The sequence below is a fragment of the Galeopterus variegatus genome, unplaced genomic scaffold (genome assembly GCF_000696425.1).
Source record: "Galeopterus variegatus unplaced genomic scaffold, G_variegatus-3.0.2 Scaffold1177, whole genome shotgun sequence".
NCBI classification, from domain to species: domain Eukaryota; kingdom Metazoa; phylum Chordata; class Mammalia; order Dermoptera; family Cynocephalidae; genus Galeopterus; species Galeopterus variegatus.
In genome coordinates this window covers 292,464-310,499 of record NW_007727288.1, presented here as the reverse complement: position 1 = coordinate 310,499, position 18,036 = coordinate 292,464, and the positions used below count along the sequence as shown (strand labels likewise).

General features: G+C 37.3%; 1 pseudogene; it reads left to right on the top strand.

The window, feature by feature from the left end:
* The first annotated feature begins 922 nt into the window (after nt 1–922).
* Nucleotides 923–2,666, top strand: LOC103592584 (annotated as a pseudogene).
* Nucleotides 2,667–18,036: the final 15,370 nt, after the last annotated feature.

Genomic DNA, 18,036 nt, shown 5'->3' with positions numbered 1-18,036 from the left:
TAGACAAAAAAATCTGTTGAGGTTTTGATCATTTTTCATTGAGTTTATAAACAGATTAATTTAGGCTGTTGAATCTTCCAATCCAAAAACCTGTATTTTCTCTCTCCATTCTGTCCCTCAGTAACATTTTTGCTGTTGTTATCATTATCACTTTGTTTTTATTTTCTTAGCATAAGCTGTGCACATTTCTTAAGCTTAGTCAGAGACAATTTATAATTTGCTAGACTTTTCCAGTTACTTTTTACTAAGTTATAAGTCTTTTTCTATTTTACTAACAATAACCAGACATGATATAATATATAGAAAAACCTAAAGACTCCACCAAAAAACTCTTAGAGCTCATAAATGAATTCAGTAAAGTTGCAGGATACAAAATTAATATACAAAAATCAGTAGCGTTTCTACAAACCAACAATAAATGAGCAGAAAAACAAATCAAGAAATCAAGCCCATTAACAATAGACACCAAAAAATTAAAATACCTAGGAATAAATTTAACAAGGTGAAAGTCTCTACAATGAAAAGTACAAAACACTGATGAAAGACATTAAAGAGGGCACAAAGAAATGGAAAGACATTCCCTGTGCATGGATTAATAGAATTAATTGAAAATGTCCATACCACCCAAAGTGATCTATAGATTCAATACAATCCTCATCAAAATACCAATGACATTCTTCACAGAAATAGAAAAAATAATCCTAACATTCCTATGGAACAGCAAAAGTCCCTGAATAGCCAAAGCAATCCTGAGCAAAGAGAATAAAGCTGGAAGCATTATACTACCTGACTTCAAAATATACTATACCCCCTCCTTTCCCATTTTTTGGAGTATAGCCGGTATCACGATCTCCAGTCCAGACAATCTCCTGCCATCTGGGCCAGCAGAGGTCATTACAGGTTTTAGAAGATAACAAAGTTCATGACAGCCGTTCATAAACCCCTCAGGCTGGAGTCCCTGTGTGGTTCCAAAGCAGTTTGGGGATAAGCCATACCAGCCCTTCCACAAAGGAGATCACCTAGGGAAGGTTGCAGACTGGACAGGTGCCACATACCAAGATAGAGGTACACGAATAAGTACTCCTCTCAGTTTGGTGGTGGAAGTCAGTATGCTTATTTCTATGAGGAGGGTGAAACTAGTTTCCAACTGGTGGATACAACTTGCACACAGAAGACTGTGTACCTGAGGAGTCAGATGAGATTTACACAACAGAACCTCCACGGAGACAAAGATTGACCAAACATGTTGTAGTTCAACCTGAAGACCCTGCCTAAGAGTGCCAAGAAGAAAGAGAGAAAATGCATATGACTGCATAAAAAATTCCAGAAGCAATTTGGAGCAAGGCAGGAATGGGACCAAAAATCACAGAAACCCCACAGTTCTTCAGTTGAAGTTCATAGTGACTGGGAAGTGAAAGAGGACATAGACTTTCTGCAGACATGCACTACTTGGAAGCATCAGAGCCACAGGACATTGAATGTTGTGGGGCCCTAGAATTCTGTGATAAAGTCTTTGACCACATCATGCCAAGGAGTGAAAGAAAAGCCTCTGTGGAGCATCAAGTGTATCTTCAACACTATCATTGGAAGCATCAGAGCCACAGGACATTGAATGTTGTGGGGCCCTAGAATTCTGTGATAAAGTTTTTGACCACATCATGCCAAGGAGTGAAAGAAAAGCCTCTGTGGAGCATCAAGTGTATCTTCAACACTATCACCACCACAGACATCCCTGCCATCTGACAGCTAGCAAAAACTTAGGGAAATGTGTCTGCCATTGATGCAATTCTGGCTACACTGATGAGCTGTACCTGCTCACTGTAGTCCTGGGATATTGCATCCAGTGTTGGGTCCAAGCTCTTCTTCAAGAGGGACAACTCTGACTTTGACCTCCTCACAGTGAGTGAGACAGCTAACGAGCCTCCTCAAGACTAAGGTAATTCCTTCAACTCGCCCCACAACCTGGCCAAAGAAGCAACCTATGTCAACCACAATTTCTCCCAACAGTGCTTGAGAATGAGGAAGGAAAGATACAACTTCCCCAACTCAAAGGCATTGTGGAGGACAGTATGGACAAAAAGGAAATCACCTCTGCTGCTTACCATATATCACAGGTGGAAGCTTGGAGACAACAATGACCTTATTTTCTGTTGTGAGCACAGTTGTGTCATGACAGGAGCCAGCAGGGAAGTGTCCTTCATCAACATCAACACACTCAAAAAGTGGAACTCTAGGCACTGTAATCACATTGACTGGTGTCAGAAGGTGGACTCCTAGCGAGGGGCTGTCATTGCTACTGAGCTGAAGAACAACAGCTAAAGTTGGCCCAGTGGGCCTGCTGTGTTTGCTGGCCTGATCCAAGTAAATGAGGCTTGGTTATGTCTCCACACCATGTGAAAGACTCCTCACACCACGTCATCCTGGGCACCCAGCAGTTTAAGCCCAATGAGTTTGCCAACCATATCAACCTGAGCATAGAGAACACCTGCGACATTCTGTGCCACGTCATTGATATCTGCATGAAGCTGCGGGAGGGCAAATACCTCCTCCTCAAGGACCCCAACAAGCAAGTCTGCCACATCTGTAGCCTACCTGATGGCACCCTCAGCTCTGATGAAGATGGCAGGGATGATGAGGAAGAGGAAGGAGGAGGAGGAGAAAAATAAGAGGAAGAAGTAGAAGCAGAAGCAGATGAAGATGAAGAAGGAAAAACTTAAACCAGACATTGATGTGGAGCTGGAGTCTGTACTTCCACAGAGCCCAGGAGGGCTTTTGATGCTGACTTTTGCTCTCTGACATTTGACGGATGGAATAAAGTATAAGTCTGTTTAGTCTCAAAAACAAAAACAAAAAAATATATACTACAAAGCTATAGTAACCAAAGCAGCATATTACTAGCATAAAAACAGACACATGGACCAATGGAACAGAATAGTGAACCCAGAAATTAATCCACGTATTTACAGCCAACTGATCTTTGACAAAGGTGCTGAGAACATACATTGGGGAAAGGAAAGCCTCTTCAATAAATGGTGCTGGGAAAACTGGACATCCATGTATAGAAGGATGAAACTAGACCTCTATCTCTCACCATATACCAAAATCAACTCAAATGGATTAAAGACTTAAATAAAAGATCTGAAACTATAAAAGTTCTAGAAGAAAACACAGGGGAAACAGTTCAGGATGTAGGACTGGGCAATGACTTTATGGATAAGACCTCGAAAGCACAGGCAAGAAAGGAGAAAATAAACAAATGGGATTATATCAAACTAAACAGCTTCTGCACAGCAAAGGAAACAATCCACAGAGCAAAGAGACAACCTAAAGAATGAGAGAAAATATTTGCAAACTATGCGTCCAACAAGGATTAATATCCAAAATATACAAGAAACTCAAACAACTTAATAGTAAAAGAAAAAATCCTATTAAAAAATAGACAAAGAAACTGAAGGAACTGAGTAGACATTTCTCAAGAGAAGACATAGAAATGGCCAACAGGTATATGAAAAAATGCTCAGCATCACTAATCATCAGAGAAATACAAATCGAAACTACATTGAGATATCACCTCATAAAAAGACAGAAAATAACAAATGCTAGTGAAGATGTAAAGAAAGGGAAACTCTTATACATTGCTCGTGGGACTGTAAATTAGTACAGTCATTATGGAAAACAGTATGGAGTTTTCTCAAACAACTACAGATAGACTGCCATATGATCCAGACATCCCACTACAGGGTATATACCTAAAGGAATGGAAATCATCATGTTGAAGAGATACCTGCACTCCCATGTGTATCATAGCTCTAGTCACAATAGCCAAAATATGGAACCAACCTAAATGTTCATCAACAGATGACTGGATAAAGAAAATGTGGTATATACACACATTGGAATACAACTCAGCCATAGAAAAGAATAAAATCCTGCCATTCGCAGCAGCAGCATGGATGAGCCTGGAGAAAATTATGTTAAATGAAATAAGCCAGGCACAGAAAGAGAAATACCACATGTTCTCACTCATAAGTCAGAGGTTAAATAAATAAATAAACAAACAATAATACTAGTAACTTGGAACTTTCATAAGGAGAGAGCAGAACTGTGGTTACTAGCAATGGGAAAGGGTGAGGTGGAGGGGGGATAATGAGAGGTTGGTTAATAGACACAAAACAGCTAGATAGGAAAAATAAGTTATATTGGTGTGTGGTTAAGCTAAGCATCTATAATTAACAATAATTACTGCATGTAATCAAGTGACTAGAAGAGAGGAGATCAAGTGTCCTCGCCACAAAGAAATCATCATGTTTTATAATGATGAAAATGCTACTTATCCTGATTTTATCACACATTGTATACATGTATTGGTATTCAACTCTGTACCACACAAAACGTATAATCAATGTGTCAATAAAAGAAGAGAAAAATAAATAAAAGCAAATAGGAAGCAATTGTTTTTGTATACTTTGTAACTTTCCTAGTTACTAGCCTGTCTTTCTGGTCCTAATACTTCTTAGTTGACTCTCTTAAATATTTCAGGTAGACAATCCATAATCTACAAATAAAGACATTTTTCTCCTCTCTGAAAAGAATATGTGCTGTGGACCATATTGAAAGAATTGATACCCCTTCAGTTGCTTCCTGGGATCCTTATTTTGAGAGGCTGTCCATCTTAGAGCAAACAGAAACTTGCATTGTCTTTCTGCCAGACTTGGAGCAGTCAACATCCCATATTAGGATCTCTAAGATTAATATATCTGATGAGTTTGCACAGTGATTGGGATCTCAACTTACCCTATCAATTATAGTTCAGAGAAAAATATTAATATCTAATAGCTGGGAATATCTACCTTCAACAGATATCAAAATATATTGTGCCACTATCATGGAAGATTAGAAAAGAGAAGCCTTCCTTCAGTTATTTTCAGGCTGACGAAAATAGGCAATTAAATTAAAAGGAACCAGATTGTTCCTTTTCATAAAGTGGATGTGGTGAAGGCTATCAAAGAAACTGACCAAAAAATTTGAAGCCAGTCGCAAAACATCCACATGAGAGATGCATTTTTTAAAGACACTACATTATTATTCCAGAAGACATTATTTTGGCTTCACTACAAATAGCACATCTGGGAATTGTCTGCTTGAAAACCTTGGCTTGAAGCTCTATTTGATGGCCTCAAATTGAATCTGATATTGAAAAGTCTAAAAGAAATTAGTGCATGCTACATGCCAGGCTGCTTGGCATAACTGCATAAGTAGGACTCCACACTGATTTTGCATTATGAGATAAAAAGTTCTCCCTTTAGTATACTGCTTCTCACAGTGACTTCAAGTGCTTTAGCTTGTACCTCAAGCCTCTGTGGTGACAATGTGACTCCATGCCAGTTTCTTGCAGCATACAAGTTACCAGACAATTATTTCTAACAACGTTCCACATTTGTCTCAGTCAGATTACGGTATTTGTATACAAGGTTCTTATCCAAGCTGTCACCATCGCACCTCATCTGTTTTACTGAGTGTTTAGGATGAAAGGATGGTGCAAACTACTAAGGACACCCTGAAGTGAATTTTTGAAGATACTCACCAATAATTCTTGTTTGTTTTTTCATTTCCCAATATGCTACAGGTATTCACTGAGAGGAGCTGGTCATGCTGAATGCTAGTGAGGGGCTAAGCCTCATAACCTGTCTCAACCATCTCTACGGAGAAGAAACTGAGAACTTATAAAATGAATGAGAGTATTCTAGCTGCTACTATAGCTAGATGTAATAATCTTCATTTTGTAAGTGATTATTTTTATCACAGTAGTTTTTCTTTTCTGGGACTTAATTCAGCTCTTGCAAATGGGGACTGGCACAAAGTAGACATACAAGGACCAGTTTACAAACAGTCCTTTAGGTGAGGTTTACTCGAGCTGGATTCTAAAGCCAGCCTTCCTGACACTGTACTGTTGATCAGCTGCTTTTTTTTTTTCTTCTTCTTTTTTTTTTTTTAACGCTAAAGATATTCCAGTAAAGTCCTCAGTGAAAGCCAACTTAAGCCAAGAGGCCTCTTGAGATAATATCATGGGTAAGGAAGAGAAAAAGTAAACATCCCCAAATAAAGAGTTTATCCCCAAATTGCCCCAGCACATGTTGACAAACACCCCAAATAAGGAGTTGCTTTTCTGGGAATACAAAATCACTGCCTTCAGACACAAATGAAAGTACCCTTGGAGCAGAATTACTCAGGTCGGAAGAGAATGAGAGAGCAATAAAAATCCATCTGCAACACTTCTTAGTCAGATAGAGACTGCAAATGGTGAAAAATAAGCCAGCATTCTAGCTAATTGACCCAAATTTTGAGTGTTCTTCATACTTAGTACATACTTTCCCCCTACACTTAATCATTTCTTGGATAACATATACTCGTGAATCAGCTATGGATATTTCTTCCAGGGAGTCTTAATTATGATACAGCCATTAGAAGTATACCCCCTGAATCATCTTGGAGTTTTCCTTTCAACAAACACATATTGATGATGTGTTACCTGTTAAGAGAAGAAATTTAGATATGAATAAAATTTGAATTTAGAGTATATCTTATTGGAAAAATTACATATAAACAATTATAATACAATGTACTTATGTCATATGTATATGATATACTACCCAAACATGCTTATGAGGAAGTCACCAAAATCCCTAGATAAGTTTTATGGAGAATATAATGTTTGAGATAAATCTTACAAAAGATTTCACCAGATAGAAATTGTGGGAAAACTGTTTCAATGGGAGAGAACAGCATAAACAATGACTTAAGGCCTGTTGCAACATGGCTTGTTAAGGGAATGATAAATACTTTGATACGACTGTATTGTAGGTTGCATAACATATTGGATAGTGAGTGGAAGTATGACAAAAGGGTAGATTTAGACAGGTAGTAAAGGATCTTTGTACCAGGTTGTATCCGCTGTCCTTCCACAGCCCCACTAAAGCATCTGCCCGGTCTTATACAACATGACTCTGCCAATTTCAGAACTACCCTCAAAATCCCATCACATTTTTTTAGACTCAGGGTGATCACCTTTTCCAACAACTGATACATAGGACACATAGCAACCTATGAGATGGCATAAAAAACAAAAACCAAACAGAGTTTCCTTCTCTAGAATCTTAAACTGAAAAGTATCAAAGGAATGAGCTGATTTGCAAAGAAACTGAAGCAGGGTGATCACCTTTTCCAACAACTGATACATAGGACACATAGCAACCTATGAGATGGCATGGTAAAAACAAAAACCAAACAGAGTTTCCTTCTCTAGAATCTTAAACTGAAAAGTATCAAAGGAATGAGCTGATTTGCAAAGAAACTGAAGGAGAGAGTCATGAGGAAGCATTTAGGCTTTGAAGATATCATTTCAATCCAACTCCATGGGAAGCAAAAACCATGAATAAGCTAAGGCTTTGAGGCAGAGTAAAGGTGGCCATAAGACAGGTAATACAAATGGAGAACAGTGGAGTGGCAGAGCACGGGAATGAAGCCATAGTTCCTCTACAATAAGGTTCTTGCTCTTCTTAAGGGCTAATTGTTTGGCTTTAACAACAAAATGAACCCAATCAGAAGAACCTGTGTGTCAATAGAATGAGTCTGCTACTTAACCAGAGGTCACAGTGAAATATTCATGGGATTTAAGCAGGACGACACTGTAACAAAATTTATGATAGAGTTTTGGGGTGGGAATAAGACCATTCTGAAGTTGTCCTTTGAGTCATTCCTCTGAAGACTCTCCAAATCTCAAAAAATAAGGAAGCAATATCTCTTTTCTGTTTACTTTGTTCCTGGCAGTGAACTGCTATTTAAAAGCTTATGTCAGTCATGCGTGAGAGGGACTACAGGTACTAAAATACTAGTTATGTATTTCCTTTACAGAGCTAATAATTTACATGTTTTAGTAACTTCAGGTAAGGGAAGTCTGAATAATTCAGCATTGATAAACACTGTTCTATAAAGTAAATTTCCAACAGTAGAAGGAACTTGAAGAATTGTTTTGCCCACTGTAAGGAATGTGATGCGTTAAATTCAAGTTAATGAAAAATTTGCATAGTTGCTAAAATATTAATAGAAATTACCTTTGTATGGTGAGACCATGATTTTTATGTTTTATGATAAATATATATTACTATCATAATGGAAGGAAAACAAACTTTAAGTTGTTTCATTTCTAACAAAACAGATTTAAGTCCTAGCTGTCTGGTTAAATCTATATGAGGCTAATGAAAGAGTTATCTATAATTTCCACTATTGTTTTCCACATAGCATGAAGACTTTGATTTGACTTCAGAGATGACAGAGTGGTTATAAGAAATAGAATCGCGTCGAAGGATCTGGGTTCCACTCAAAGTTCCTGTGTCTAGGTAGAGAGGAAGAATAAGTTCAAGTGTTCTAGGCTGACTATAGCTAATAAGACTGTATTGTACATTTCTAAATAGCTAGAAAAGAGGATCTTGTCCATAATCACCACAGAGAAAAAATAAATGTCTAGGTGACAAATGTGCTATCTACCCTAAGTGAATCATTGTATGATATATGCATGTATTGAAACACAATGTACTCCACAGATATGTGCAATTAATTTTTTTTTAAAGTTCCTGTGACTTGAGCCAGTTACTTCATCTGTCTGGGCTTCAGTTTTCTGATCTGTAAAATGTGAACTGGACAAAATAATCTTAAAATCCTTTCCCATTCTCTTAAGCCTTTGTGTCACTATTATTTGGTATTACTACAATGTTTTCCAAGTTTAACTTGCAAAGCTTGTAAGCCACTTGAAATTATGCAAAACCTCTCAAGTCTTTTAGAAGTATCCACAGAAAATATACAAAGCTTAAGAATTAGGACTAATGGCCTGAACATGTGATGACACATTTAATTGTTTTAGTTTCTCTAGCAGAAGCCTAGAGTGTCTCAGAGGAAAACATGAAGACAGATAACTATATAAACCAAATCAAAAATATTTTAACTAAATACTATAAAAAGAGAAAATACATAGAATCAATGCAAGCTGTTGCATTTAAGAGAAAGTCTGGTCTCAAATACAGCCAATGGATAGAAGAAATAATTTAGATTACTATATGATGCCTATTACCAATGTTTGAATATCGGTCCCTCCTGGGTTATGGGAAGACACAAACTTGAATTATAAATAAATGGTTGCCTATCTTAAATATTAAGTTTACTTGTAAGGCTCTTCTTCCTAGAAATATAAACAGACACACACACACACACACACACACACACTCACACACATGGTTGCCTATCTTAAATATTAAGTTTACTTGTAAGGCTCTTCTTCCTAGAAATATAAACACACACACACACACACACACACACACACACACACTCACACACCACCACCACCATATACATATATATCGAGTTCAGGTTTCTCTAGTTTTTTACTACTCAGTCACATACATAAATTTCAAAATAGGAAAGTATACGTTTTTCAATCTGAAAATGTATTCAAAAGTATATATGTGATAATAATTGAAAACAAAATTTTTACACAAAAAAGTGGGAAATTAAATGCAGGTTTCAATTCAGGGTATAGGTGGTTTCTTAAGAAAATATTTACATGAAATTTTTTTATCTCTATTTCATTATAAAAGTATAAACTCATTCTTTTGAGGAAACATTAGACTCATGCACTTACAGATATTAAACACATTTACAGATATTGAAAGTGTTTAAATTTGCAAGCAATTATAACAAATACAAAATGTTAACTGTTAGAGAAAATTTAGCTCACATGAACACAGTGCACTGAAAAGTCATTCTATTTTTACCAAATATATTTCCTCAAAGTCCATACTAAGACATAACACAAAAAAGGTAGTTAAAATATATATTTTCCCATCACTTGTGGAGACTGCTGGCTTGCAGAAATGAACAGGTTGGTCTAGGCTAAAGGAGAATGGGAAGCACTCCACAAAAGCGATAATTCATGGTTCATAAATACATGAACAAATGGGAGAACGTTTTAATCAGAACACACCGAAGAGTAAGTGAAATAAAGGACATCCTTACTGGATTAAAGAGCCAAGGAAGCCAGGAGTAAGTGTAGTATATCCCAGTTTCTTCTGATTTAAAAGATTGAATAGAGAAATGTGTACAAAGTAAGAGACCTTATAATGACACTAGCAAAATGTAGATTGGAAGAGATGGGTAACAAAGGAAGAGAGCAGTTCACTATTACAGTTAAAAACTCTTCCCTCCCATTTCCATCTTTGGCTGCAGTTCTAGTTTATGGGGTACAATCTGATATTTTGGTACATATATATGCCATAGTAGTTAATGTATTAATCACCTCATACATTTACCATTTCTTTGTGGCTGAAACATGCAAAAGCCTCTCCTCTAGCTAATATGCAATATACAAAGCTTAGCTGTTAGCCATAGTCACCTTGCCATAAAGAGAACATCAGAACTTATTCCTCCCACCTAACTGTAATTTCGCACCCGTTGGCCAGCCTCTCCCTGTTTTCCCTCCCCCATCTTTGGCAACCACATTATAGGCAGCTTTGCCAGTCTCCTCCACTCGCCCCATCATCACCTACCATGCCTGAAATCTGTCATGAGGAATCCATATCTGAAACACGGCAGACTGACTGCACACTTTTATTGCCTCTTTCACCTGAAAACTCATGTAATGACAAATGAGTACAAATGAGGATAAAGAGAAGACAAGGATGGATGAACGACTTCTACAAATTTTTGGAAAACAGAATACATGATAGATAAGTAGAGTCGAGGAAGGTACAACCTAAGTCCTTACTGAAGGGGGAACCTATATTGTGCACAAAAGTCCTGAGAGGCGCCAGAAGCAGGGGTTATGAAAATTGTGGGAACTGGTCTAAAGTATGCACGGAGAGTGACCGACTGCCAGATCTCCATATTTATCCCAAGCAACCAAAAGACTACCCCCTCTCTCTAGCAGAGCAAAGGAGTTTATTTTCTGTGTGGCTTTTCTTTTTTGAATTCTGACAAATACAAACCTGAGAAACTACAACCAAGTTGACCAGGCACAGCACTGAGGCTCGGAACTGAAAACAGGAGCATGAAATGAGAATGTAGATAACAAACCTGGGCCACTCAGTACCCTTCCTCTGCCTTGCACAATTCTGACAAATACAAACCTGAGAAACTACAACCAAGTTGACCAGGCACAGCACTGAGGCTTGGAACTGAAAACAGGAGCATGAAATGAGAATGTAGATAACAAACCTGGGCCACTCAGTACCCTTCCTCTGCCTTGCACGCAGAACACTGTAGCATGTGCTGGCAGTCTTCTGTGAGGGAAGAAAAACTGCATACATGCATCTGGAGACTCCTTCGTGGAAAAGCAAGCTCACTGTCTAACCTTGTTAACACACAAATTCACAGCCAAAACCTTGCCCACATACAGCGGACTTTTTATCTCTTTTAGTGCCTCACTCATTAATCTGAGTAGACACACACAAGAATCTTACCAGTTGAGAAAAGCTTCCAACATGAAATACCATAATGAACTGATGAAATTATCTCAGAGGAAATAGTGAAATTGAGCAAGCAGTATACTACCAAAAAACTTTGAATGATATCCTCAGAGTGAAAAAAGACATCACATCTGTAACAGTAACATGGCAAGCTATGAAGGAGAGGCAAAAATAGAACCAAAAAAGAGCTCATGGAGCTAACAAATATGATCACCTAAATTGGGGTGGGAAGGGAAGATCAGCAAACATTTTCTGTACAAGGCCACACAGTAAATATTCTAAACTTGCAGGACTTACAGTCTCTCAACTCTGCCATAACAGGGTGAAGGCAGCCATAGGCAATACATAAACAAATGAGCATGAATGTGTTCCTTTATTTACAAAAACACTTTATTTACACTTGACCCAGCAGCATCATTGCTGGATTTGGTTGTACCATAGTTTGCTGACACCTGATCTAAATTTTTTAAAAATAAATAAAAAATCACAGCATAAAGGTGAGAAACCACTCTGAAAGTGAGATAAAAGGTAGAGATAGAAAATAGGAAAGGAAAACCAAAGGATCCAGCCAGGAAGTACAAAATATGCCCAATAGAAGTTCCACAGAAAGAGAACAAAAAAAAAATGGGGAGAGGTCATTAAAAAGCAAAGGTAGAATAAATTTTAATAGAACTGAAATACACAAGTCTTCAGATTTAAAAGATCCACTGAGTACCCAACAATGAATAAAAAGGACAGAAACCAAGGTCCATCCTTCTATAATTTCCAAATACCAAGGAAAAGAAAGTACCATAAATGCTTCCAGAGAAAAAATAATAGATTATACCCAAAGGAGTAGGAATCAGAACAGTGTCTGATTCTCAACAGGAAGAGTGGAAATGAGAAGACAGTGGATGAATGTCTCAAAGATACTGAGGGAAAGTGATTTACAACCTAGCATCATATATGTAGCAATCTATCAACCAGTAATGATGGACTAAAAAAAAAAAGACATGAAAGTTTTATTTCACATGCACCCTTTCTTAAGAGTCTGTTCGTGGAGGTGTTTCAACACAATGAATGGTAAACTAAGTAAAGGATCCAGGAAATAGGGATCCAATACTGGGGAATGGTGAAGGAAAGTGCTCGGTTAACAGCTGTGATTGCATATCAGAACAGAAAAGTGGAGTGACGCAGAAGGAAGGGATTGTCTGAATTGCTTGAGTGTCTGGAAAACTTAGGCAATTGACAAATCTATTAAACTATTGGGATGAATAACCAGCATTAGGTATAAACAAAACTAAGCAAATTTAAAAGAGCGAGATAGAAAATAGGAACAATGCCTAACCACAAGTAAAACAAGTACTGAACAGGAATGGACGTACCTAGTACACAACTTGATCCATCGGCGTCATTGCTTACACCATCATCATGAGTTGTATGTTGTCTATTTATTTAATACTGTCCTAATAATAACATATTAACATGGGAAGCAGAGAGAGTATATAAAATTAAATCCTCAGTTACAATAGCATGAAATTGAAATATAGACAAAATCCAGAAATATTTTGAGAAGTAAATAGTAGCTAAAATAAAATGACTGTACCTGGAAAGAGTAATTGGTGAAAAAGCTGAGGATGAGCAGGGATAGATGTTTTCAATACCCGCCTTTTCTCTCATTTGCCTTTTGAACTATGTGCATAAAATTCAGTTCTCTATGATTCCCTAATACTTTTCATTTTTCAGACTTATCTATTAAGTTTCAAATACCCTGAGAAAGCTGATATTATAAGCCCTTATTCAGCTAACACCATAGGATTCATTTGTTAAGTGAAAAAATATCCAAAAACAAAAAAAATGGGTCATCACCATAGGCAGCTAGGGAAAAAGTACTGGAAATAAAATAAAATGAGTAAGGAAGAGGTAAGGAGGCACTTGAGCAGTTCCTGTTTTTACTGTAATGTGTGAATTGCGAGTATGAACATTGGATTGGGCTTATCACATGAAAATGAGATATTACTGATGAGGCCTGCAACAGTCGTTGAGTGGGTGGGGTAATACCTGATGAGCAAATATTCCTGGTACCAATCCCTAATCAGAAAACTGCATCTAAGAAAGCTAACTCTGTGTAAGACTCATGTTATGAGTCATGTTTCTATGTTTATTTTCTTGGTATTGTCTTCTAAATTTCTTAAAATATCATTCATACTTTCAACTGTGCTACTTCTTTAAAAAAGGAATATGTCCACTTGGGCTGAAGGGTTGGAGAGGAAGAAATGGATGCCTGAAGCCACTGCAAAGGTGTTGGGGGTTGTGACATAATAAGAAATACATATTTGGTCTGTGCTCCTGATTTCTAATACAGAGCTCCTAAAACCCTTGCAATTTCCTGAGTGATAGGGATGCTAGGAGCATCTATTGTTCTAATGAGGTAACTCTTAGTGGGTTCCTAGACAGCTTCGGAATGAGGACTGGTCACCAGAAAGACTAAGCCATGATTAAAAGCTAGGAACTTTCACCCCCATCTCCCATCCTCCGAGTAGGGGAGAGGAGCTGGAAATTGAGTTAATAACTGATCATACCCATCTGACAAGTCTCCACAAAAAATCCTATAGTATGGGGTCCAGAGAGCTTCAGGGTGAGTGAACATATCCAGGTGCCAGGAGGGTGGTATACTTCAACTCAATGGAGACAGAAGCTCCTGCACTTGGGACCCTTCTGAGTCTCACCCTATTTACCTCTTCATCTGGCTGTTCATCCATGTCCTTTATCATATAATTTATAATAAACCAGTAAACATGGGTAAGTATTTTCCTGAGTTCTGTGAGCCATGATAGCAAATTATCAAAACCAATTTGTAGCCAAGAGAACAGAAGTGTAGGTAACCTAGGGCCTCACTACTTGTAATTGACATCTGAAGTGGGGGACCATCTTGTGGGACGGAGCCCTTAACCTATGGGGTCTGCACTAACTCCAGGTAGTCATTGTCATAATTTTTTTTTTTTTTTTTTGTCTTTTTGTCTTTTTCCGTGTCCGGCAATGGATCACAACCCTCAGTGTTGCCCCCGTACCGGACCGGGGACCGGCAACGGGATTGCAACCCTCGGTGTTGCTCCCGCGCCTCGCTCAGCCAGTGAGCGGGAACCGGTCTGTATGTGGGATCCGAACCCTTGGGCGGGAGCGCCGCCGTGCTTCCCAAGCAGCGCACTTATCCAGTGCACCACTGGGCCGGCCCACATTGTCATAATTTAATTGTAGGATACCCAGTTGATGTCCAGAGAGTTGGAGAATTGGTTGGTGTGGAAAAACCTTCACACTTTTGGCATCAGAAGTGAAATGTGGAGTATATAGAAAAATAGTTTGTTTTGTTAGTGGTGACCAACGAAAACACCAAAGGGCAGGGACAGAGTCACGTGAGTTGTTGCCCACTTGCTCTCAACTGTCAACCCCGCAGAAAGGGATTTTCTGAGCATCCTATCAAACTGACACTATCCCTTATCCTTGTTATTTTTCTTCATAGCATTTATCATTAGATGACATTGTAGTGTGCAGCTATAATGTTTATTTTTTACTATCTCATCATCTAAAATGCAAGTCCTCTGATGGTGAGCACTTTGTCCTATTCACTATTGTATCCCCAGCACCAAGAACAGTTTAAAAGCTTAATAAATATTCATTGAGTATATAAATGAATTCTCAACCCAGTACCAGAAAAAGAACTTTTATTTTTATTAAGGACTCATGGCCTTTGCTTGCATGGACTAAGTCGATTTTTGCTTGAATCACAGTTTTGCCACATGGGGGCTCTCTGTTAGCTATGAGAGTTTCCTAAGCATTCCAACACGTCGTCAAGGAAACTTTTTATTCAGGGTGTGGCCACAGCTACCAAGTATTAACAATGCAATGAAGGATTCTCCAGTTTGGCCTAGCAGAGTCCCTGAACAGTCTTAAATATTTTAGTGTAATATAAGGACCCATCGACTCCTATTCTCTGCTACAACCATTACAAACCCATGCAAGGAGTCTCATCTCTCCGAAGCTTAATATCTCTTAGGTCTGCATCTTAAAATAAAATTTTTTAAAATTAGATATTTTTTCAGGAACAAAAATAGAACTAACCTATAGAACATCTGCTTCTTTAACAAAATCAATATTTCTATTACCTTTAACCACCTGGTGGTTGGGAAATTTAATTCCTACTGCTGATATACTTGCCAGGAAGTCAAATTTAAAAATATACTAGTGTTAACCCAGTTGAAACTATTATACACAATCCTTAAAAGTATAGTACAAAATTTTCTTCAAAAATTCTTGTCACATTAGAATATACACGAAGTGAATATAGCAAAATATTTATTATGATACCATTTAAACAACACTGACTTTATATTCAGAGCAAAGTCACATATACAAAGAAAAACATCAAATGTTAAGGTACAAGTTTGGTTAAGAGGCTTTTACAGTTACTCTAAAACTCCTTTGTTCCACTGTGAGAAATTATAAGAAATTTGGGGATATATATAAGACTATAAATTTTACAGTGTGACTCTGGTGCCACATGTTCCTTCATGGAATTTGCTCTAAGTGAAGTTAGAAAACTGATTTATCTCAATATAAATGACTACAAATGAATTTTGATTGCTGTTCTCTTGATAGGAATTTTTGAGCCTCCGTTTGAAGAACACCTCAGTATCTATATAGAAATTGGCAGGTTTCTTTAGGAAGAAACAACATTAAATAATTGCTTTTGTTGACTAGGGGCATAAAGGCAAGTGTGATAGGAAATGAAGAACAGGAATCATGGTAATGAGAATGTTAAACCAACATAGACTCATGGCACCTTATCACTAATTCTTGTTTCCAAACTTGCCATTTACCCACTACTGAATTCCTTGAAAACATAAATACCACAAAATAGAAATATATTTTTTCATCCAATTTCTAGGTCTCATACTACTCAAAAGTTCTTGAAGTCTTAAGTTGCTACCAAGAACAGATGCCCCCCAGCCATCCATTTGGGGCTGGATATCTTGCCTAAATTAATGAATGGACTCTTGTTCAACATACATGCCATTAAAACTTAGTCTTTACAAGTTAAATGATATAACGGGGAAAAAACAAAATGCAGAAATTAGAACAAATCCAAATGACCAGGTATCTCCAACAAATCAATGGTGTTAAAAAATAAAAGAGACTTCAGAGACATGAAAACCAAATGCAATGTGTGGGCTTTATTTAGATCTTTATTCAAACAAACCAACTTTAAGGACTTACTAATTTTGTTAGGTGTAATAATGCTAGATGATTAAATTAGAAGTCCTTACTGGTTAAAAATGTATACTAAAAATGACATGATGTCAGAGATTTCCTTTTAAAATACTTCAGAAATAAAAAATTGTTCATGTCTATGGGAAGGGGTATAACAATAAATGAAACAAAATTAGCAAAATATTAATAATTGTTTAAGCTGATGTTTATTATACTATTCTCTCTACTTTTGTGTGTGTTTTAAACCACCACCCCCACCCCCACCAAAAAAAGAAAAAGAAATACAATTATTTCCTTGAGGTAATGTAATCTTTTCAGTCTTCAGAAGTCTGTCATTAGGGTTGTATTTTTTAAGAGTTTGTTAGATTTCCATATTCCCAAATTTAGCTTAGGGCTACCTCTGCAGGAAATGACAGTGAGGGATGCAATAAAACCTGGGAATACAGATTGATGCTGCTCCATAAATGTATCTTCAGGTGAGGGAGAGAGAGATGTGTTGGATAACCTTGTACGGTCTCATTCATTTGAATTTGCCTCTTTCCAGAAAGACACTGAGAGACCATTTAAGTGGTCAGATCTGGAACATTCTTCATCCATTTATCTAAGTCAGAGATATTCACTCATAACCATATGTGACCAGACAGGGTTTTTAATGGAGCCCTTGAAGCAAGCAGATGGAAACCAAGGATATTTCAGTGAAGTGTTAATGCTCTGATGAAGATCAAGATATAATTACAAATGTAGAAATGCATATGAGAATTCTAACCAACTAGAAACGAAGAAAATCATTTTCACAACTGTAGGGAACTCTATATTGGCATTCCAAAGACCTTATTATATGATAAAGTCACAAACATTAAGCCTTTTACAATATCTTAACCAAATGCCTTTGTTAGTGAAAGCACTTATAAGTTAGAACTCAGAATGTCAATGATGTATGTTGTATAATAAATGGCTGTGGTATTAAAATGGTAGTAGAAAGGGAATACTAAGGATTTTTTTAATAATACTGGGAAATTCTGACTTGTCCTTGGTCACGTTGGTGACCCATGATATGTGTTCATTTCAGTATATGCTCATAACCGGAAAATCTAGACAAAATCAAAAGAAAATTGTTTCATAACTACTCTGGTTCCAGAAATATTTTATAGCACTTTTAGTTTACAATGTACTTACAGATAAATTATGAAAACTGTTCCTAAATAAAACCCTTAGAGATTCATAAGCCAGGTTTTATGAGTCCTCTTTATCAGATGAGCAAACTGAGACACTGATA